Below are 24,170 nucleotides of genomic sequence, written 5' to 3'. Positions count from 1 at the left end.
GGACAGGAGATTGCTGTGTGCTTAATATGGAAATGAAGATACTTGACTAGTCTCATACTAATCATGTGAAGTTTTGCCACCTTTTAATCTTGTTAGGTTGGCTTTCTTTTGACTGTATAAATCTAAGGGGTTTGAGCCTTGTTTGGTACTCACATGTTCTGGGTGTATTAGCAGAGCGGCTTTGCTAATAAACAGAGCGGTCGGACAAATCTGTGAGTCCTGTGTTTGACTTTGACACAGTGAGTGATGCCTTACTCCAGGATTGGTCCCTCCCATCGGCTTCCATGGCACCCGTTTTAGAACAAGAGACTCTTCCATGGCATAGTATCCTAAGTCAGCCTTGTGGCTACGTCTACACTGGCATGATTTTCCGGAAATGCTTTTAACGGAAAAGTTTTCCGTTAAAAGCATTTTTGGAAAAGCGTGTCTAGATTGGCAGGACGCTTTTCCGGTAAAGCACTTTTTCCGGAAAAGCGTCCGTGCCAATCTAGACGCGCTTTTCAGCAAAAAAGCCCCGATCGCCATTTTCGCGATCGGGGCTTTTTTGCGGTAAACACTATTGTGCTGTCTACACTGGCCCTTTTTCGGAACAGTTTTCCGGAAAAAGACTTTTGCCTGAACGGGAGCAGCATAGTTTTTCCGGAAAAGCACTGATGATTTTACATGAGATCATCAGTGCTTTTCCGGAAATTCAAGCGGCCAGTGTAGACAGCTGGCAAGTTTTTCCGGAAAAGCGGCTGATTTTCCGGAATAACTTGCCAGTGTAGACAAAGCCTCATTGTTTTATTTACTGACTAGGACAAAACCATGTAGATGTTTCTATTCTATTCTACAGCTATTCTGAGTCTTCCCTAATGTTTTGTAAGCGGGGTTAACCAACATGTTCACTTCATTTGTAGCTAATATTAACTTGGGTGATGTTGCAGGAATAGGGTGGAGAGAAATGTATTTATTGTGCCTCAGATGATTATTTTTTGCATCTTCCTCTGATGCATCCATCACTTGCCACTGCTAGAGACAGGAAACCGGGCTGGATGGATCTCAAGTCTGAATCAGTTTGGCATTTCCTTTGCTCTTATGTAAAATGTATGAGTGGATGTAAAAGGGGGTTGGAGAAACAGAGTGGAAATAATAAAATAAGATGGGAGGTGGGCTAATGGCACTGACACCGACGTGGGAGAAAGATGTAGGAGGTGATAGGTGCAAATTAGGAAGAAATTTGCAGTGTAATATGCAGGTTTTGTTTTTTAGCCAACGCTTTTTTTGGACTGCCTGTGCAGACGGCATATCACAGACTGCGGAGGTGACAGCTTCTTTCTATGCTGCATTTCAATGGCTGAGGCTGCATTTAGAATGACGTATTCTTGTCTTCTTGGTACCTTGACAGCAGAAACATGTGGACAGGTTGGAGGGAAACTGAGAAAGGGCAAGAACAATGAAGTGATTAAAGGGCTGAAAGGGGCCGCGTCCTGCCGAAAGAGAGACATGACTGGTAATAACTTGATCTAATCAGCAAGCCCTTGATCCTGTAACCTAATCCTCAAGTCACACCCTCTGCCTGCATGGAGTACACTGCGTTCAATGCCACCCCGTTCCCTCTATATGGACAGGGCTAAAGGGTGTGGGGTAGCATGCAACCTTCTAGATGTAGCTGACATGCAGTCTCCAAAAAGGAAGAAGGATTCTTTTGGGGTTGGTGAAAAGGGGTTTTAACATTTGGGGGTAACACTGTAAAATTAAGAAGAGGAAAACGAATGGATTCTGTTAGAGGAGCGGTGTGCATGAGGGAAGTGCAGCAATATGTATCATGTGAGGCATTTAGACCTGGGCATAGGCAAAGGTAGAGAGCATATTGTGGGTACCAGCTCTACCCTGGCCGCAGCACTAGCTTCTCAACACCTGTTTCCATCTCTGATTTCTTCACCTCAGAACTTGAAATAAACCCTTCCCACGCTTCAAAGGTTCAATAAACTTCATCAATCCATTGGGAAGCCAAACCCAGAACATACTGGCTGCGTCTAGATTGGCATGATTTTCTGGAAATGCTTTTAACGGAAAAGTTTTCCGTTAAAAGCATTTTCGGAACAGAGTGTCTAGATTGGCACGGACGTTTTTCTGCAAAAGCACGTTTTGTGGAAAAGCATCCATGCCAATCTAGACGTTCTTTTCCACAAAAAAAAGCCCCAATTGCCATTTTCGCGATCGGGGCTTTTTTGCAGAAAACAAATCTGAGCTGTCTACACTGGCCCTTTTGCGCAAACGCTTTGCGCAAAAGGGACTTTTGCCCGACTGGGAGCAGCATAGAATTTCCGCAAGAAGCACTGATTTCAGACAGTAGGAAGTCAGTGCTTTTGCGGAAATTCAAGCGGCCAGTGTAGACAGCTGGCAAGTTTTTCTGGAAAAGCAGCTGATTTTCCAGAAAAACTGGCCAGTCTAGACACAGCCACTGGGTTCTTGAAGGGAAAGTCTGCTTTCCAGAGATTTCCAGAGCCAGCAGCTTTGTAGACTTTCAAACAAGTGCCTAGCTTAATGGGGGTTATTGGAGCTCAAGCTCTAGAGTCCCAGAGACCTACTCCCAGTCTCTGGCCTCGTTATCCTCCGCCATCCATCTTGGGCAATCATTGGCGCCAGTCAGAAAGTTCTAGGCTTGCTTTTCAGCGAGGTTCAGCGAGGTTTCAGTGCTGAATCAGGCCGTAAGGGTGTAATCCTTCTGTCCCCTATGCTGGTGTGAATCCTGAGTAACTCCATTGACCTAAATGGCATTTTGACACTGATGAAAATTCAGAGCAAACCCACTGAAGTTAACAAGATGAAGCTGGTGTAAAACTGGGCCTAACAAGAGAATGTTTTCCCCTCTCCCTGGTGCGACAGAGAGAAATCCTCGACACTTCATCATCGTTTCTTTTTCTATTCAGTGGCATTTGATCAAATATATTTAACATGCACAAATATTTGCCAAGCGAAGGAAAAAAAAACAACCACCCGAGTCCGACCAAGGTGTGATAATGACAACACCAGCCAAGTCTGCAAAGGGTTCCCTGTTCAAGTAGCCAAGTTAAACAAGACACAATTAGGGCCAGCGTGCCCCCCTGCAGCTCCCAAATGCGGGTTAATGGACCCGGAGAGGGTCAGCACTGGACCTAGCCATGGCTTGTTTAACTTGGCCATATGCACAGCGAACCTTTTTTCCTCTCACTTGGCGCGCTCTGCACATCTCACACCTGCAGGAGGCTCTAGGTCTGAAGCTTTGTGAGACTTTTTTTCCCCACGCACTTCATCTACATTGCTTAGTTCTGATAAAGAGCAGTGTAGTCCTGATTTCATTCTGCATTCTTCAACCAAAGGGGCAGTCGGAGGTGCTGATGAAGGATTCTAGTTTCTGGTATAACCTTACAGCTTGTGGCATTGCTAATTATTATGTAACAAGAACTCCAGGAAAGCTATCTTTTCTCGGGTGTTCCAGACTGAGCTTAGCTAGTTTCTACTTTTTCCCCTGGCTCTTAGTCCCCGCTTTAGAAACACATAGGCTACGTCTACACTGGCATGATTTTCCAGAAATGCTTTTAACGGAAAAGTTTTCCGTTAAAAGCATTTTTGGAAAAGCGCGTCTAGATTGGCAGGACTCTTTTCCGCAAAAGCACTTTTTGCGGAAAAGCGTGCGTGGCCAATCTAGACGCGCTTTTCTGCAAAAAAGCCCTGATCGCCATTTTTGCGATCGGGGCTTTTTTTGCACAAAACAAATCTCAGCTGTCTACACTGGCCCTTTTGCGCAAAAGTTTTTCAGAAAAAGACTTTTGTCCGAACGGGAGCAGCATAGTATTTCCGCAAAAGCACTGACAATCTTACATGAGATCGTCAGTGCTTTTGCGGAAATTCAAGCGGCCAGTGTAGACAGCTGGCAAGTTTTTCCGCAAAAGCAGATGATTTTGTGGAAAAACTTGCCAGTCTAGACACAGCCATAGAGCTAAACAGATCCATTGTTGGATAAGTGGCTTCTATGGAGGCTTTTCTGGCTTTCTCTGAAACCTCTAGTCAAGGCCACTTCTGTAAATAGGACACTGAGTTATGTCAAAGGACCACGGTTTTTGTTTGGAATGGAAATGCATATGTAACCCACAGAGCAATTCCAAAGGAATTCCCTTCCCTTTGCAATTCCTGTCCTAGCCTCACACCTTGCACATGGACCTCAGCAGATGCTGGTTGGAGGGATTAGATCTTATCTCGACAAAATAGTTCCCATGAGCCCCTTGCTTGGGGGTGGATTTACAATGAAACACACCATGACCTGGCATGGGGCCCTCCAATGACATGGGGCCCCCAGGGCCGGGGAGTCCATCGCCGGGTCTGGCACCGTCCCCTCCCGTGAAGATGGCGGCCGCTCTGTGGGGCAGCCAGTCCCTCCACAGAGAGGTCTGTGTAGGGGGCAGGAGTGCAGGGAGGCTCGCTTGCAGGCCGCAGCCTCCGTAGAGCTGGCAGGAGGTGGTGAGCAGCGGGAATACAGTTTAGAAGGCTTCAGAGGAGCATGGGGCAGCTGCACAGCCGGCCAGAGAAAAGCAGCGCTTTGGAGCGGGAAAGCGCTGAGACGCTCAGCAATTTTCAAGGGGTCTGTGAAGAAAACGTTAGACTACAAACCCAGTCCAGGTCCCTAGCTTTATTTCCATTTACTTCTTACTACTTATGATATAGGAGGAGGATGAAGAAAAAGAATGAAAAATGGGAGGGGCAGGAAGAGTGAATGGTCTTTTTCTTGGCTGGGTCTCCAGGGGACCCCCAAAAATGAAGCTGAACCCAGGGCCCCCCTAACTCTAGATCCGCCACTCCCCTTGCTTCTGTAAAGGCACAGTGCTGGATTTCCTCCTGGAGCCCTTTTCGTCTGTATGGACCATAGTGAAAAACCTCCACAGGTGTTCCCAGAGGCTTCCCCAGACACCGTATTAAAAAAAGGGAAGAGAAGAGGGAGATGCCCTGGTCTCAAAGTGCCCATTCAGAGACAATCTACACATAGCCATGGGTGGCTGTTCTCCGTCGACCGAGTCCTGTCCAAACCCTGAATGGTCATGCTGCACCTCCATCCTCCTGCTTCATTAGAGGGAGGGATGTTCCCTTTCTCTCCACTGGCTGCCACAAGGCATCCAATTTCCAAGCCAGGAAATTCTCATCTCAGGCGCATGCTCCTTTGGGGAGTTTGAGCGCATAGCTTGTGTTAGAACAAACGCTTGAAGGGGAGCAGGTACCCTCTGTGGAGAAGAGTTTAGTGCTTTTCTTGCAGCGTTGCTGTAGCCTCTGGCTATGCTGAGAAGCACTGGCACCAGTCAAAGAGGGAGGCAGTCTGGCTTAATGGATAGAACACTGGTTTGGAACTTCAGTGAGGTATTATTGTTGATTATCAGTTGGAAAGGAATCCAGTTGCCAACAGTACGAAAAGAGGGAGGATAGGTAGCAAGACAGATGCTCCGTCAGAGAGATGCACATTACTGAAGAACCTGAAGACAGACTAGCAAGAGGGGTTCTGCGAAAGATTGAAAGTGCATTGGCAGAGCTCAGAGTATGTTTAGGGCCTTGATTTAGGGTGCAGAATGGGATTAGCAATGAATGTTACCAGTTGGGATTGAGGTGCATTGGTAGAGTTGTGGTGGATGAAGTGGGATTCAGGAATGGAAGGGAGGCCCTCAGAAGGTGATCCAATCATTTGGGTGCTAATTTAGGGCCGAGGAGTATGGCTGTACTACAGATTCTCATGTAACCTTAGTCTTAATCTCTCTACTTGGTCCTGCCATGACCAAGTGGACCAGATGACAGTAGGTCAGATGATCTCTCGAGGTCCCTTTGTGTTCTACGCTTCTCTCTGTCCCTCAGTTCCCCATCATTACAATGGGAATAACAGAACTTTCCTAGCTGATACGGGGTGTTGTGAGGTGCTAAGTGGTGATGGGGCCAGATGAGCACCTACGGGACAACAGAGGTGCTTCTCTGAGGCTAGGGGAGGGCTTAGAACGGAATTAGTGGAGATTCTACAGATCCTGGCTGCTATGCAAGGCACCAAGGAGAAGGAGATCCTTGAATATAGAGGCTGTCACTGAGAGGTCTGTGGAGCCGTGTCGTCCATCCCTCAGACAATCATTAAGCTCCCCTGCAGATTTAAAAAGAAACAGAAAAAGAAACATTTAATGGCCCATCATTTATAGCTACCAGAGGCAAAAGCACTTTTCTGTTTTCTTATGGTTTACATGTGCTGGCCTGGGATTGCACGGGGTGCCTTGTTCATTTCAGAAACACACAAGAAACACACAGGGAACTTTTAAAGAGATGTTGTTGCCTATTAAAACCTCATTGGAACATTAGTGTTTCTCACAGACTTTCCCACTGAGCGAGCTTTCCCGAAGACTCAACCATAAGGACAATAAGTGAAAATTACAAAAATGTTTCCCATTGTACATTGACTCTGCCACCAGGGTCTGTGTGAGCCGGCCTCTTGCCCCCGGCCCCATGCTTGCAAACGGAAGGCTCCGAGGCGTGAACAGAGAGTTGTTATTAGCCCCTGGAGATTTGCTGAGGGAGAGCACAGGTTGGGTTGACTCCTGTGAATGAATGACTTCATTGTGTCTTCTCTGCGTTCGCTAAAAGTTGTGAATCTTAATTAAAAGCTTGATCGTTTGCATTTATGGAGACATTGTTCGGGCTGTTTCTTTAGCTGTTAACAGGTTGTAAAACATTTTAAGAGTCTCCTTTTTTATTGCGTTTATATCTGGTTCATTTTAAAAGAAGCAATTTTTATAAAAAGATCGAGAGCAGCTTAAGTAATCACAAAAGTGATAGAATAGTGCTGAACTAAAATACACACAGACTTCCTTTGTGGGGCTTTGCATTTTTTTGTCCAAACAGCTTTTTGTCATATTTTGACACACTGTGACTAATTTAATTGTTTTTGATAAAACTTTGTTTTGGAAAAAAATGGGAGAAAAACATTTCAAAATGGCCAAAATGTCTTGTTTCTACATTTTAGGAATGGAGGTTTTGGATTTTTTTGTTTCAAAATGTCTTTGAATTACTTTATATTTACAATGGTCAAAATTGAAACAAAATATTTCAGCTTATGGAAAACGGGTTCTTTTTAAAAATTTTGTTTTGTGAAAATCAAATTGAAATTTTGCCTTTTGATCTTGATTTGTAGTGTGTGTGTGTGTGGGGGGGGGGGGAATAAAAAATGTGTAATTGAATGGAAAATCATTTGTCCATCAGTATGTCAAGCAAACCTCTAATTCTGGCCAGTGCCAACCTTGTTACTTTAGAGAAGAAACGTTCTCGTGGGTCTACAACAACTCTTTTTAGATAAACTGCATTTCCTCTTCATAGCTCCTGACTCTTCATGCCCTGTATTTAAGCTGATGGGTCCTCAGGCAGCTCTGTCAATGCATCTCATAGCTGAACTCTAAGTCCATGGAGAAAAGGTCCGTCAGTGGCTGTAAGCATGATCGGACCCAGTTCAGGCATCCTTACAAACTGCAGGACCATCTTGAGACTTGCATGCTGTTGTGCCAGAGTCTGTAGTGATCCAATAGTGCTAGGATGGGACCATTCTTTTCCCCGAGTTCTCCTTCCCAAATCTGGGGGAAGTCCGCACAAAGCCAGTTCCACAGCTGGGATCAAATGCTACTCCGTCACGTGGGTGCAGCTCTCCAGAGCATCCTTCCTAATAGCAAACCATGGCTTTCTGGAGTCCTTAATTGCTGAAGGGGAGAGGCGGCTGGAGTTCTGCATCACCGTGAAACACTCTGGACAGAGCTATTTTTGTAGGACACACAAACTAGTTGAGCTGGTTGAGGAATTATTTTTCCTCCTTAAAAAAATCAGCAATTATGAAAATTTTGCTTTCACTTCCATCAAAGTTTTCTTATATGAAACTGATTCTTTTTTTGCCAGCCCCCCAGCTCCAATATTTCAGTTTTCCAGTGGATGGTTATTAATTTGTTTCTTTGTTTGTTTTCCAATACAATGCTAAAAAAAGTTCACAGCGTGGATATTTTTTCCACAAAATTTCCCCTTTCATAAAAAGCCTTTTTCTGCTTGGGGAAAAACATCAACAACCACCACATGTTGCTGGAACATTTGGAGCCAGCTCTAGTAATTAGCTATTATTAACAAACTCCCGAGGCTGTGTGCAGGTTTTGGAGTGCAGTGATCTTTGCGCAGAGCCGCAGCCTGTATGTGTTACACTGAAGCAGCGGAACGGTATGATCTTGTAACAACCGAATGTTCGCTCAGGGCGAAATTTCATGACAGGTGCTATTTCCTCCACAACAATACCATCTGCAATTATTTCCCAACATCTCGTGTCAGGGAAAGGTCTGTCCCAGGGAATACATCTCAGTGGTCTGTTTTCACTTTTGACACTCAGCCTTTCACTTGGAGGTGAAAGTTCACTGGAACCATGTCTTGGTGAAATATCATGTTATCCAATTCCCTGGCAGCTTCAGAGAGTGTTTCATAACATTTTTGAACCAGGAGTCAGCTTGATCTAACAGAGAAAACGGGGCATCTTTATTGTGTCCCCGTACTTTATCTTAGAGCAAATAAACCTTCGAATTCCGGAAGGGGAGGCAAAGCAACACAAGCCCCTTGTGCGAACATTCCCCTGACATCAGTCTTCCAAGGAAGTCAAAACATCAGCAGCCAAACCCTGAAGCCTTTACTCAGGCAAAACTCCCCCTGACCCTCAATAACAATCAACTGAGGATGTGAGGACTTGTTCTCAGTATTTTGCCAGCAAGCCATTCTTGGAAGAATAGAGTGGTAAGTAGAATAACACTTGGTGGTTGTAAGATGCATGTGTAGCTGCTTGAAAAACAGCTTAAGGGAGCTGCAGGTACTTTCTGTGTCCTGGAGCAATGCTCATTGGTCTGTTCTTGGAGAATTCATGTGGTTGTAGTACATGCGCCTATGGGACTATACTGCCTCATTTCTCCCAAGGAGGGCCCTTTCATGTCTCTACATTCACTGCTGTTTACAGAGCTGGACGCCTGTTTTGTGCTCGGCTAAGTGCAGACTGTTATTGGCAAGCCACCCGCTCTGCTCCCACTTGACTTTTGTTCTTTCTTGTTTTGTTCTCTTTAGCTAAAGAAAAGGGCTTATTAACTTGGCGAACCACTGACAGGTCTCTTTGTGACGTCCTGGTGCATGCACAGTCGGATCCCATGGCAGACCGTGGCTTCTCTTTGCTGGAATCGATACTTTTCTTTCTTTATCAGTCCAACACCAAGTGGTGATCTCTGACTGGTGCTACACAAACGCATTCTGGGCCTGTGCTCTGTTGCATTGTGAGGGCCCACACTGTGCAGAAGTGAACTTAGGATGCCCCTGGCCGATTGTACGCAGGCAGATCTACGGCTGTCTCACCAACAAGCATGTATTCTCCCTTGAAGCTGACTAGTCACACATACTCTAAAGACAGGCTGCCTAACCTGTGCTCTTGGTGGGGATGTTTATTGCTATGCTAAGGGAAAGGGAGCGTTCACGGCCAGGTTCCCTGCTACGCCCTGGCGCCACTAGAGCCCATGCAGGGAGACAAGCCCATGCCAGAATAGTTCACAGAAGAATCTTTTCTTGTTGAGTTGGACCTTCTAAACTGAGCTCCTTCAGATCTCCGGCGTCCGCTCTTGTTTCCCTCCAGAGACGTCAGAGCAAAGGCGAGGCGCAGGCAAACCTCTGGTCTGGCTCTGATTAGCGCTGGCTGCGCGATACATGAGAGAGTTGAGCTAGAGTCTTGCCCTCAGGCCCACTTGCCATGGCCCGTAGGAGCTGCAATCCGGCCATAGCTGGCCAGCTGAGAATTCTTCCAGCTGGTGGATTGGGCAAGCTGGCCCATGGAGTCAGGGAGCTGTCACTATCTGATGTTCCTCTCCCACATGGAGCCGATCTTTGGCCACTGCGCGCGCTAGCATGGCTGTGCTCACCTCTGGCTCAGGGACTAAACTTGCTTAGGGCCTGGGGGCAAAACCAACATTTTAGTCCAGGTTTCATTTGAGGTTCTGAGGTGAGTGGGTCGTCTCCCCATGTACTTCTGGAGACAGAAGGGGCCAGACCCCCACAGAACAAGCCGTCTAGGAGAGAGCATAGTGCAGTGAGCGGGGTGCCAGGCGTGGCATCCCAAGCCCGGACTTCTCTTCCCAGCTCTTGCTTGAAGTACCTGATGGCTCCCTTGGGCCATGAGTTTCCAGGGCATACTGATTCTGCTTGGGGCATGCATGTCTGCAGACGTCCGGGGCTAGTTTTCAGCAGGGCAAAGCATGCACTGGTTCAGCTCTTCAGTGGTGCTCAGAATGAGTGGCTAGGTTTTGAAAATATTGGCTTGAAATGCTTCGTGCCTCAATTTCCCCATGTGCAAAATGGGGACAATAGTGTGTCCTTGTCTTTTGCGATCTGTGGTTGAAGAGTAATAGGCAAGTGTTCAGTATGATTGATCGCCTAAGCGCCTTTCACTCTTGCCACTGGACACGTGAATGCGGAACGCACATCTTACACCACGGCACCGAATTCTTAAGTCAGGAGCAGCGGAAGCTCCATAAAAGGGGGGGGGGTGGTGCCCAAACTATGTCCCAACCCCTCTGCTGCCTCTTCCCCCCCAACCCTACCCCCCCACTTGCTCCTCTTCACCCCTCCCCCCTTGCTCGCCAGTGCCCAGTCTTAGACATTTAGGGCCCATGTACACAGCAGGGCAAAAGTCAAATTAAGCTACGCAACTTCAGCTTTGTCAATTGCATAGCTGAAATCGACATAGCTTAACTCGACTTTTGGTGCTGTCTACGCAGCAGGGAGTCGAAGAAAGAACACTCTCCTTGGACTTCCCTCACTCCTCGTACAAAGAGGGTTACAGGAGTCCGAGTAAGAAGTCCTCCAGCTCATCATTATTTCACAATAACAGCTTGCTGTGTAGACGCGCGCTATGTTATTTCGGGATAACCACAGCTACTCTGAAATAACGCTGCTGTGTAGACGTAGCCTGAGATACCACATTCCAGTGGTAGCCGAGCATCTCGGTCTTTAACGGCTTTTATCCTCACAACACTTTCCATGGTGGGGCAAGGCAAGGTTCCCCCATTACAGCTGGGCAAACGAGGCACAGACAGGGACTTAAAGGGATTTAGGCTCTTGAAGCAGATTTGAAAACCTTGCTAGGTTCCTAAATTCCTTTGCAATGTGGCCTCCGTGTTTTGTTCCTTCATCTGTTCGATCTGGACTAGCGAGACGACGCGCTTTGCTCCAGGTCTCTCACAGGAGTGACTGGTCAACCAAGTTCTAGGCTACTGCCCTGTTTACAGGAGCAGCTCGTAGTCAGGGGAGCTGACAGCCATGCCGGGACCCTGGGCCAGGTGCGGGTATGGGTAGCGGGTATGCTAGGCAGGGGAAGGTGTTGCCCTCCCAAACTCCACCCCCAGAACGCCTACTGTAGGAGTTCTGGGGGCGGAGTGTTGCTGTCCCCAAGAACCCACCCTCTGCATGCTCTAGGACTGGGGAGGGTTGGGCCCGTGTTGCCTGCCCTCCCCGTGTTGGGGTGTGTGGACTGGGCAGAAGGGGCGGAGTTGGGGGCAGCCCCACATTCACCAGCCACCATGGGCATGAGGGAGGGCTGGCAACACACTCCAGGAAGGGGTGGGGTTTCATGTGGAAGGGGCGGAGCTTCATGTGGAAGGGGCGGAGCTTCATGTGGAAGGGGCGGAGCTTCAGGTTGAAGGGGCGGAGCTTCAGGTTGAAGGGGCGGAGCTGAGAGCATTGCCCAGACCGCTGCGCCCTCTCCCCAGTGCTGCCTGGAGCATGCCGTGCTGCAGCCCCTCCTCCCCAAGCGCCCTAAGAGACGCCCAGAGCACGTGGTGCCGTGGCAGTGGTGGTAGCGGGAACCCTGGGGCCCTTTGATCGTTTGGCCCTGGGGCAGTAGCCCTCTTGGTCCGCCCCCCCCCCCCATTGGCGGGCCTGTCCTAGCCTGCACCACTGGCTTTTCAGCGAGCACCAAGCACCGTCACGCTGGGGCTGGTCGATGAGCCAGCCTCCCCACTGCCCTCTTCTGTGCTGACCCCTCTGGGCCCGTCCCCCCTACCCCGTTCGACAGAGGGGCTCGTCCCTCCGCCCGCCGGGATTTTCAGGGGCGACCGAACCCGGTGCAGAATTCTGAGAAGAAAAGCGCTGGCTGCCGTGACGCAAATTCTTCCCCGCTCGGGCCTGGGGCAGGGTCAGCCTGGCCTCACATCTGCAGGGAGATGACGGGGCCTCTGCCTCTGAATGGCAGTTTCGAGCTATTTATCCTAATCCGATTACCGGCTAATTCAGTGCCAGTCTGTATTATGGAGGCCTGGCTTAATGGAGGCTGAAGAGGCCGTGTTTACCCGTCAAGTGTGGGGGATTATCCCCTCGAGGGGGCTGGCTGGAGGAATCCGCCTGCGTTGGGCAGGGTGGAATAATGCCAGTTCAAAGCACTCGGAGCGGTGGGGCTGGAGGCTGAGCTGCCAGGAGCCCTTTGTGTCTCGGGGGCTTTGTCAGGGCTGTCAGCTCTGCCTTTGCTGCAGAGAGAGCTCTGAGGAGACTCCCTTGGGACCGGGGCTGGGGGTGGGAAACAGGCAGTGCTGAGCGAAGCCCGGCTCCTTCCAGTTTGATATTCCCCTTTGGAGCCATTATACACGAAACAGGTTTGCTGCCCTTGCGTTAACCCCCCAGTTCCAACCCGCCCTCCTCCTTAAAGTGCCCTTTGGAATTGAACACGTTTTTACATGGACGTGCCGGCAGGAGACGGGCAGGGGCGAAGTTTGCTGGCGCAGAGCTTTAACTCACTTACCCCTCGGCTCCAGAGACCCGGTTCTGGCTTTGCCTACAAGGTAGTGTGACTCCTGGGGGTATCGGTCCACGTTTGTTCGCACCATTAACCCTGCCACCCCCTTTGGCTATTGGTAGGCTCTGCTCTGCAGAGGCCCAGGACTGGACTGCAGGGGGATTACTGGTCAGGACTGATAGAGGTGGTGTGGCAGAGCCGCGTGGCTGTGGGGTGTAGTCTGGCATAAGCAAGTGCCCCTTAGAGCTGCCATCAGGCACCGCGCACCCGGGGCTGGGAGCTGCAGGGCGCCCCCTAGAGCTGCCATCAGGCACCGCACACCCGGGGTGGGGGGGCTGCAGGGCGCCCCCTAGAGCTGCCATCAGGCACCGCGCACCCGGGGTGGGGGGCTGCAGGGAGCCCCCTAGAGCTGCCATCAGGCACCGTGCACCCGGGGTGGGGGGCTGCAGGGCGTCCCCTAGAGCTGCCATCAGGCACCGCGCACCCGGGGCCGGGGCTGCAGGGTGCCCCCTAGAGCTGCCATCAGGCACCGCACACCCGGGGTGGGGGGCTGCAGGGCGTCCCCTAGAGCTGCCATCAGGCACCGCGCACCCGAGGTGGGGGGCTGCAGGGCGTCCCCTAGAGCTGCCATCAGGCACCGCGCACCCGGGGTGGGGGGCTGCAGGGAGCCCCCTAGAGCTGCCATCAGGCACCGCGCACCCGGGGTGGGGGGCTGCAGGGAGCCCCCTAGAGCTGCCATCAGGCACCGCGCACCCGGGGTGGGGGGCTGCAGGGCGTTCCCCTAGAGCTGCCATCAGGCACCGCGCACCCGGGGTGGGGGGCTGCAGGGCACCCCCTAGAGCTGCCATCAGGCACCGCGCACCCGGGGTGGGGGGCTGCAGGGCACCCCCTAGAGCTGCCATCAGGCACCGCGCACCCGGGGTGGGGGGCTGCAGGGCACCCCCTAGAGCTGCCATCAGGCACCGCGCACCCGGGGTGGGGGGCTGCAGGGCACCCCCTAGAGCTGCCATCAGGCACCACGCACCCGGGGCCGGGGCTGCAGGGCGCCCCTTAGAGCTGCCATCAGTCACCACGCACCCGGGGCCGGGGCTGCAGGGCACCCCTTAGAGCTGCCATCAGGCACCGCGCACCCGGGGCCGGGGCTGCAGGGCACCCCTTAGAGCTGCCATCAGGCACCATGCACCCGGGGCCGGGGCTGCAGGGCGCCCCCTAGAGCTGCCATCAGGCACCATGCACCCGGGGCCGGGGCTGCAGGGCGCCCCCTAGAGCTGCCATCAGGCACCATGCACCCGGGGCCGGGGGTGCAGGGCACCCCTTAGAGCTGCCCACTTCTCCCCTTCGTTTTTCTAGCATGGATTCAGTTTCCCTCCTGTGATTTTCCTTTGATCTCCCCGCCGTTACCATCACCAGTAGCTCCACCAGGGGCCAAAGGTAGGCAAGGAACTTGATTAGAGTTGCATGATACCTTGTGGATCCATGTGCAACATTTGATCTCATTGTTGTTCTACAACGTAGAATTAGAAACTTACCAGAAGCATCAAGTTACAGTGGGAGTGGTCTAGGTTGGATATTAGGAAAAACTATTTCCCTAGGAGGGTGGTGAAGCACTGGAATGGGTTCTCTAGGGAGGTGATGGAATCTCCATCCCTAGAGGTTTTAAAGTCTCATCTTGACAAAGCCCTGGCTGGGATGATTTAGTTGGGACTGGTCCTGCCTCGGGCAGGGGGCTGGACTTGATGACCTTCTGAGGTCTCTTCCAGCTCTATGAGTCTACGACATTCACCACCAGGTAGGTGGTATCTCTCTCTTCTGTTGTGTGTGCGTGGAAGGGACCTATAACTAAGCAAAGCATTTAGCAGAGCTGCCCCTGAAATCCTAACTAGAGACATGTTTGCAGTAAGCTGACTATGAAGACTCAAAAATGACCCTTCGATCTCTTACAATGCTCTGCCGCTTTAAGCTTTGAGCCACCTTTGCTCCCTCCAATTAATGCACTGGATTTAACTTCCGGAAATCTGGGTTAATTTGTTGCCACAGACTTCCTCTTAGAAACTTGGGGTATGTCTACACTATAGCACTAATTCGAACTAACTTAGTTCGAATTAGTTGATTCGAACTAAGCTAATTCGAATTAGCGCATCTAGACTTAAAAACTAGTTCGAATTAGCGTTTTGCTAATTCCAACTAGCATGTCCACACTGAGTGGACCCTGAACTGAGGTTAAGGCTGGCCGGAAGCAGTGCCGGCAGGGCATCAGATGAGGACTTAGAGCGTGGAGCTGCTGCCTCAGGCTAGCCGAGGTCTGCGCTTAAAGGGACCCGACCCCACCCCGGACAGACAGTTCTCAGGGGTGCCCCGCTTGCAAAGCAGTCCTGGCTTGGAGTGCCCTGAGTGCCCACACTGGGCACATCACAGCACTCGGCCATCAGCCCGGCTGCACTTGCCGCAGGCTGCCATCCGGGGGCGGGGTCAATTGGGGGGCTGCAGGAGAGCTTCCACCCCGAGGAGCCCGCAGAGCCACCCCAGTCCTCCCCATTGGGGGCTCGTACCCCATTCCTCCCTCATCTCCTTCCACTTACCCCTCCCTAGCCCCCCTTCCTGATGTACAAAATAAAGAACGCGTGTGTTCAAAAATAGAATCTATCTTTATTGAACAAAACTGGGGGAGACTGGGAAAAGGAGGTGGGAGAGGGGAAGAGAGAGGTTGGGAGAGAGGAGGGGGAAAACTGGGAGGGGGGAGCTGGAAGGGGGAAGCCAGGGGAAGGAGGGGGTGGGGAAACTCAGGGATCAGGGGTGGGGGTCTTGCCGGGCCAACCGCCTCCCAGCACGGCGAGGGATGGGGCCTCGGCGTCACCGGGGGGATGGGGTGGAGGATGCGGAGGTTGAGGTGGGGGGTGTGGACATTGAGGAAGAGGGTGTGGGGGTTGAGGAGGAAGAGGTGGGAGGGGGCAGGAGTGGGAGGAGGGACAATAGTTGGGGGGCAGCAGGCGCAGGACTGGCACGGGGCACCATGCTCTGCAGCAGGACCTGCAGGTTTGTGCTCAGCCCTCATACCACGGTGCGGTGCCGGGCTCGCAGGGCCCCCAGGTGCTGGCCCCAGAACTCCTGTTCCGTGCTCGTGGTCCGGAGCAGGCCGCGGGTGCAGGACCATGTCCTGGGCGGGGTGGTGCGCCCTGCACAAGCAGCTGGTGCAGCTGTAGAGAAAGAAGAGAAGTGGGCAGTTCTCCCTGGGGACGCAGAGGATGATGCTCAGCACCCCCCTGTGACGTGAGGGCGACCGTGCCCTGCACCGTCAGAGCCGCTGTGCTTGTACAGAGGCCATGGTCAGGATGTCTGGCTCTCCCCAGGACTGGGAGCTGCCCCAAGACCACACCCATGTCCCTATGCCATGTATAGTATGGCTGGGACAGCGGGGGGGAGGGGGAGATGTCCCCTGCCTCCATGTAGAGGGGACATGTGAAGGGAAAGCATCCTGCTGGGTCCTGCCCCGGGGTCGGGAGCATGTCAGGTCTCTTTGCACAAGCATGTGCCTATTGGGCCATGGCCCCTGGGTGTCACGCAGCTGGAGCCACCTGCCCAAGGGTGGCATGGCACGTGCTCACATGTGCACAGGTGTCTGCGTGATCCATGGAAGGCATGGCCCACGCACGTGGTCTCTGGTCTCCCTCCTGCCTCCCCCCCCCCCCAAACTACTTAATTCAAACTACTTACCCAGTACGGTCTCCCTGGACGACCCTGCCGACTCCGGTGCTGGGACATCCTGCGGTGGCCCCTCCGGTGTGCCCGGGTCAGGGCCCTCCGGTCCCGGCTTGCTGTCCCCCGGGCTGGCACGGACCGCCCCGCCCCCCAAGAGTCGGTTGAGGGCAGAGAAGTAGGGGCAGGTGGCAGCCCCTGCTGTGGCGCAACCCCTGGTGGCCCTGGCGTACGCCTGACGCAGCTGCTTGACTTTCAGGCGCACCTGCTCCTGGGTGCGCCTGTGTCCCTTTCGGGCCATAGCAGTTGCTATGCGGCTGTAGACGGCCGCGTTCCTCCTCCTAGTGCGGAGATCATGGAGATTGGGGGCCTCCCCCCAAACATCAATGAAGTCCATGACCTCCGCACTAGTCCAGGAGGACGCGCGCCGTCTACGGCCCCTGGCTGGCTCCTGGGTGCTGGGGGTCTGGGCGGGGGACACGTCACTGCCACTGGCTGCCTGGCTCATCCTGCGGCCACTGGGTCGGGGCAGAGATCGCTGGCAGGGCTGTTTCTGCAAAGTGCCGTCTGGCCAGAGTCTACCCCTTTAAGGGCCCGGGGCTGGGGGAGAGGAGAGGAGTTTTCCTGGTTGTGCCCAGAGTGGCCAGCAGGGCAAGCTGGGGAGGGCGAGCCTCCGAACTAAAGGGCTACACAGCCTGGCTGGGTTATGACAATAATGCAAGGAAATGATCATGGCAGCAAAAGTGGCAGAACCCCACCCTTAGAGATGGAGCCCTTTTGGCCATGAAAGTTTTTCCTGCCTCTTCCCTGTGTTCTACTAGTTCTGTGGCCAGCTAATTGCAGTCCCCTTGCTGTTAGCTCGGTTCCTTGCCCACCATTGAGTTCAGTATGGTTTGTGTCTGCTAGGTGATAGCAAACATTTCAGCCATTGAATTCTTCCATCCGCTTGCATATCTACTGAGATTATAGCACTTTGTGGGCAGGAGCTGTGTTTTGGTTAGATGTATGCACCGCACCAAGCGCAATGGAGCGCTAATCCCCGAGTGCATCTCCGGCACTCCAAATAAGGAACAAAGGTAACAACATTAACATGCTAGTGGCTGGAGTGGTCGGGAGTGCTTTTGGGAGGAGCAGCATGAGAGCCAGGATAGTAACCCCAGATACCAGCCAAACACCAGTACAGTGGCTCTTCCCACAAGGGGAAGATTTTGCAAGGGCTGGGACACCAAGCTAGAACTCAGGAGAGTCCCTGCTATGCCACAAACCTCCAGGGTGACCTCAGATAGGCTGTGTGTGCCTCAGCCCCCCATCTGCACAACAGGCCTCACAGCAGTGCCCCACCCCACACTGAGCAGTAGCAGGATCAATGCATTCGAGTGTGAGGCGCTACATGCCATGGCCGTGGGAGCCCTATTTGTACCTAATGTCAATAGATCAATGGCCCCCTGAGATTTCCTTTTCCTGTAGGACCACTGCCGCCCTGGGGGATTTCCCATCCCTGCATGGGCAGACTGCCGGGAAGAAGCAGGGGTGTTCTAACTTGCAATAACCCCGGCCCTTCCCTGTGTCCCTGGGAATCTCTCTCTGGGTATGTCTAAACTACATGCCTCTCCGACAGGGGCATGTAGAATAGGCTACCCAACATAGTCAATGAAGTGGGGATTTAAATATCCACGGCTTCATTAAAATAAAAATGGCCGCCACGCTGTGCCGGCTCAGCTGATCGTCGGCACAGCGGGCGAGTCAAGACGCGGATCGGTCGACCGATCCCTTATGCCTCGTGAAATCCACACTTCATTGACTATGTTGGGTAGCCTATTTTACATGCCTCTGTCCGGAGAGGCATGTAGTCTAGACATAGCCTCTGAGGCTATGTCTAGACTACATTGCTTTTCCGGGATACCTTCTTTCACCATCCTTGTAAGCCTTGTTCTACAAGGCATAAGGGATGTGTCGAAAAAACACTTTTTTCCGAAATTTGGCACCTTGTAGACATGCCAAATTTCAGAAAAGCCTCTTTTGAAAGTAAATTGGAAAAAGACATTTGCATACCGCACAGTGCGTATCTTTTTCTGATTTAACACTGCAGTGTAGACAGAGCCAGAGAAGTGTCTTGTCAGATGGATGCCGGATTCCCAACAGAATAAAACCATCATTCTCTCTGTGCAGAGCCTTCAACAAGGCCCCCTCCCTCAAAAAGAGTTGAGAACCCCCCACCCCCGTTATTTTTCTTCTGTGATTCTGGAATCCAATCTGGACCAGAAGCAAAATAGTCATCAACATCCCCAGCCAGCTGCTCCTGTTGTTTCTGATTGGCCCTGAAGCAGAATGTTCCAGAAATCTCCTAGGAAAGCCTTTTCCCATGCGATTTTTCAGCCTGTTTTGGCAGCCGCGTGGGGATTTGGATCAACGGTTATTTAAACATTGTTGCACTTTTAGCCTTTGCTCTAGCAACAATGGAACTCAATACACAGCTGTCCTGGTAATGCAGCCTCGGAGTAAGTTTTCTATGCGGAGTGTTGGGGCACCTATCAGAAGGGGAGACCACATGGTGCAGTGTGTGGGGTAGTGGCCTGGGAGATCACAGAGCTGTAGTGTCACATTGGCAAAGTCACCTGATCTTTCTGGGCAAGTTTCCCCTTTTTGCCCATTTAGATGGAAAGCTACCGAGGGCAGAGACTCTCTCATGGGTTTGTGCTCTGTAATGGAGCCCTGGGCTCAGATGGGAACACTCGGCCCTAGAAATAATCACAATCGTGAGAAACCAGCATATGCAGCTTTGCACTTTGCACATAAGTGACTCCAGAAACACAAAGCAAGTGTGCGGAGCAGCACTCACAAATGCCTGCAGAACAAACCGATGTGTGTAGCCTGGTGCTCATGAGTAACCCCACAATAGCAGACCAGAGTGAGAAAAGGGTGTTTAAAAATGACATGCTTGACTTTCAGTCTGTCCTTCTAATGAGCACTTGGCTTTCCTCTTCCTCCTCAACTCTCTTTTCAAGTGTGAACAGTTATTGTAAGTGAAAAGGATCGTCTCAAAATTTGTCCACAATGTTGTGTCCATCTGCCTTGACAGCCTCTCTTTAACATTTTAAACCCACTCCCTGCACTAGCTTTTATCTCTGTGGGACTCCATGCCCGAGGCGGTTCATATATTTAGCATTTAGCAGCAAAAGCCTCCGAGTGAAAGCATGACTCAGGCTCTAATTTTCAGCCATTCCACCAGCAACGCAGCTGTATTTTAATGATTTACGGTAACCTCCCTCCCCTCACAAAGAATTGTTCCCACTCACAACATCACTCTCTGATGTGATCCCTGCCCTCTGAAAATCATTTCCTCATTTAAGGAACGGGGATTGAATCAAACCACATGTCTATCAGATCTGAACCCAAGAGTTTTCCGATCATTTAGAATCCGAGGACCCTAGGGCTGGAAGAAACCTCAAGAGTCATTGAATCCAACTCTTTGCCCCCTGCCCACTGTCTGTGGGAGACTGTCTGAAAAGCTTTGTTAACGTCAAAGTAGATCATGTCCACCAAGTTCCCCGTGTCTGCAGAGCCAGTTACCTTGTGATAGAAGCATTTGCAGCATACTACACAGAAGATATTTCAGGCAGAGGTGCCTCTAGATGAGAGCAACTCAGCATGGTTTCTGGATCAGGTAGAGATCTATTCATCCATCCGTCTCTCTATTCATCCCCACTTGTCACCTCTCTATACACTACTACTGATCTATCTTCACATTTCCTATAACTCTCATAACCGTAGTGTCAAGGGTTGGGATTTTCAAAGGAGCCTACGGGTTAATGGAATTTGGGCTCCTGTTTTTTCAAGATTATTCTCATTTTGTAGGCTTCCATTTCCCTTTTGGTTTGTGTAGAAGGGCTGCAGCTTGTAAGAACACTTCAGTAAGTGTGGGTATAAGATTGTCTGTGCTAATGTCTAGCCATTAACTGCTAGACACACCCCTGTCTGTCAGGCAGGCCCAACATCTTTACTGCCCAGAGACAAACTACTGGCTTTTCTTCATAACACTCTAGATTGAAGCAGAGGTTAATTTGGTGCTGTATGTACATGGCTGTGTCCAGGTGAGAATGATATGGGGTGGGCATGATACTATGGGCGTGTGGTGGTGGTGGTGGGGGGAAGCCTGGTGGACATGCTGTGTGCTGTATGGGAACAAAGGGGGAGGATATTTTGTTATTTTTATCCCCCCCCAGAAGAATCCTGGAGAACATTTGCAGCTGCGCTAATAGTCAGACTTGGTTCAGTTCATTTGATGACTTGCTGGAGTGAGACAAGGATTGGGCCCATGCCAGTGAGGAGAACCAGGCCCTGACTTGCCACTAAATATCTTGCACAGGAGTTTGATCCTAAACTGAGGTCAATAGGCATGGTCCTATGCTGCTCTGTGCCGACTGAAGATCTGACACTTGTCAGCATGTTGCTAAAATCTGGAGGCGCTAAAGGCTTGCTGACCAATGGAATTACTGGTCCAGCCTTGCGCACACACCCGCTCGTGCGGTTGGAACACCAGCACCGGCTTCCCGCTGCAGGGAGAGCCCCAAGCCGTGTGGGCTGGATCCAGCTGGTGAAGGCAGAAAGCGGCTCCATGCACCGCTGCTCTTCCTCGCTATGGCTGGCGGAATGGCAGGGCAGGAAACTGCTCACTTGGAGGCTTTCCCCGCTGCTCCCATTGGCTAGAATACTGGCCATTGGGAGCAGTGGGGGGCGGAGCCAGGTTAACGTTATCTCATCCCCCTCATGCTCAAACCCCTAACCCACCCTCCTCACACATCCTTCCTGCCTAGACTGCTCACCTCCAGCCTGCTCCTGCACCCGTTTCTCCATCATGGAGAGTTGGCTGGTGTCTGCAGAAAGGTTTGCATGGAGCAGGGTGGGCCGCAGGCCAAAAGGTTTGAGAACCGCTGCTTTAGTGTACAGTTAATTCCTTACTCACGCTGGCGTTCAAAGCAGAACGTGCCTTTCTTTATTGTGACACAGGCTCACGTTCCAGTCACATTAATGCAGACCTAGCCACAAGCCTGTCCCTATTCTTCTGACTGTGGATGGACATGGTTTTAAGGAGAGCTGTAGCAAACAGATCCATGCAACTGGCTGCTCTAGGGATTCTGTGTAGCAGGGAGCATGTTGGCGCTGTGATTGTTACTGATGAGCGTTAGTGGTGCCACAAGGCTAACAGAAGGGACCAGTGTGGTTAGGGTGTGTTCTGGGAATTATTAATCCATGGGAAAAAATATGTGCCCAGTCCCAGAGGATCGCGGGCTGTGGAGGCTCTTAGTGAAATCTCTGAATTATCAGCCTGATGACAAGTAGCCGCCTATGAAATGGTGAAGTGGATGACACATGATCTCAGCCCCCCTCTCCATGTATTACAGGGATTTGGCATAATGCTGCTTATCTTAAGGGCATTATGCAAATGTGGTGCTTATTCAAATCTTGACACACTCATCTGGAGCAGGTGCATTAGAAACTCACTTTCCGCTGAGGTTAATCTGTCAAATGACAAGGCTGGTTTCATCTCCCGGGACTTATCCTTCCCATGAGGTACAGTTCAGCTCCTGGCCTTTTCTTCGCCAGCTCCCGCAGCACGTCCTGAAAAGGGGACATTTCTGAGCCGAGCTTCCTATTGCTAAGTGCTCCCAGAGAGATGCGGCTGCAGCTTTTCCCAGCCTGAGCGCAGCTAGAGGGGTGCGTTTCCCAGGGATGTAACATGCAGCGGGGAACTTCAGGAAGCGGTTCGCTCAGCTGCAGGAAAGCTCCCCTTGCCGAGCCTCTGTCCACACACCAGGAGGCAGAGTTTGGAGCTGCAGCTGGGGGGTGCTCTAGAACAGAGAGAGACCTTCTCATGACGGGTTGGTTGGAGGCTCACCTGGCTGGCTGTGTCCTGAAGACCCTATGTACTTGCTATGCAGACAAAACTTCCATTGCCTTCAATTGGATCTGCTCGCATGCTAGCAAGATGTTATGTTCCCGCTGGAACCTCCTCTCCCAGTCCAAATGCCTATTCGATCTGCTCATACCTCTGCCCTCTTATTATTTGTGAGCACGCGTGAACATAGCGTCTCCTCTGCAGGCTTATCCTTGTACCAATACCCATATTCACACAAGAGCCTCAGCTCTCTGCTGTACCCCATTGAAAAAGCTGCTGTTATCCACTGAGGGAGAGGAAGTGATACCATGTGACTTTGGTGACCTGGGTAATGTGTAGAAAATAACTGAAATGAACAATACATAGTCTGGAAACTGTCTGTTTCTACTCTGTGAGGAATAGCTCTGAATAATGAATTCCGAGATCAGTCCACAAATGCAGCAGACTAAATTCACTACACATATTATTTTCAGTTAATCATTTGACTACATCTATGTAGCATATTGAGTAATGACAAGCGAGTTTCTTTTGCCCAGTTTCCCTGGCTTTCATGAAAAGGAGAGAAACTGATTTCATCCAGGTGGCTTCCAACCAACCCCTTGACAAAATGAACCTTCTAATATTTTTACTAAGTAGGTGGGGCTAGTTTCAAATTTCCCATTTAAACTGTGTCTGGCAGAAAAATGTTTTTTTGACTACATGAAGGGCATCTCCCTTGCAAACGCTAGCCACTTTGCTTCAGCAGCTGGTGAGACTTAGCCGTGAACCCTTTAATACTATCTATCTTCCCACTGGCTCTCCATACTGGCGACTATGCTCAGCTGATCGGATTCTCTTCATTTTAGACACAGAGAGTCACAGAAGTGCAGGGCTGGAAGGACCTTGAGCAGTCATGCAGTCCAGTTCCCTGCCCTGAGATCAGGACTAAATAATAACTAGACTATTCGTGAGTGGTGTTTGTTTAATCAGTTCTTAGAAGCCTCCTGTGTCGGAGATGCTCTAGGCAATTTGTTCCAGTACTTAACTGCCTTGATAGTTAGGAAGTTTTTCCTAATGTCCAATCTAAGCTGCCCTTGCTGCAATTTAAGCCCATTGCTTCTTGTCCTATCCTCAGAGGTTAATGAAAACAATTTTCTCCCTCCTCCTTGGGACACCCTTGTAACATTCTGCATCAATTGCAACCGAATGCTGTGATGTTCCCTGGCGCATGGCTCTTTAATGGGAGTGCACTTGTTACCTGATATACCTGGCACATTAGCTAGTAGCACAGCAGTTAAACTAATTCACAACTAGATTCCAGTCGTACTAGAAATGCTCGGAGGACACCCCTATTGCTTCCTTAGCCTGGACTGATCTCTTCTTCTGTAAGACAGGACTATGTAGCACTTTAAAGACTAACAAGATGGTTTATTAGGTGATGAGCTTTCGTGAGCCGGACCCACTTCCTCAGATCAATTTGTGGAAGAAAATTGGCATGACCATATAAACCAAAGTGATACAATAAAAAAAAAAAAAGTGAACACATATAAAATTGACAAATCCAATTTTAGAACGGGGGAGAGTTGTCAATTTTATATGTGTTCAATTTTTTTTATTGTATCCGTTTGGTATATATGGTCGTGCCAATTTTCTTCCGCAAATTGATCTGAGGAAGTGGGTCTGGCCCACGAAAGCTCATCACCTAATAAACCATCTTGTTAGTCTTTGAAGTGCTGCATAGTCCTGTCTTTTGTTTCAGCAAGACCAGACTAACACGGCTGCATCTCT

At 50.9% G+C, this 24,170-nt stretch overlaps 2 long non-coding RNA genes across 2 annotated transcripts in view; one reads left to right on the top strand and one right to left on the bottom strand.

Annotated features, from left to right (window-relative positions):
* Positions 1-4,631: 4,631 nt before the first annotated feature.
* On the bottom strand, positions 4,632-22,126 carry LOC142819082 (uncharacterized). Its single transcript, XR_012896779.1, has 2 exons — positions 22,010-22,126; positions 4,632-6,130 (listed from the first exon to the last, which is right to left on the bottom strand). It is a non-coding gene; the product is annotated as an uncharacterized LOC142819082 (long non-coding RNA).
* The window catches only part of LOC142819081 (uncharacterized), a 118,767-nt gene continuing 107,312 nt past the window's right edge, over positions 12,716-24,170 (top strand). Inside the window, exon 1 of the long non-coding RNA XR_012896778.1 lies at positions 12,716-12,860. This is a non-coding gene — a long non-coding RNA (uncharacterized LOC142819081). The remainder of the gene's footprint in view (positions 12,861-24,170) is intronic.

This window comes from Pelodiscus sinensis, chromosome 20 (genome assembly GCF_049634645.1).
Source record: "Pelodiscus sinensis isolate JC-2024 chromosome 20, ASM4963464v1, whole genome shotgun sequence".
NCBI lineage: Eukaryota > Metazoa > Chordata > Testudines > Trionychidae > Pelodiscus > Pelodiscus sinensis.
The sequence above is the reverse complement of the archived record's forward strand: the minus strand, read 5'-3'. Positions and strand labels throughout refer to the sequence as shown.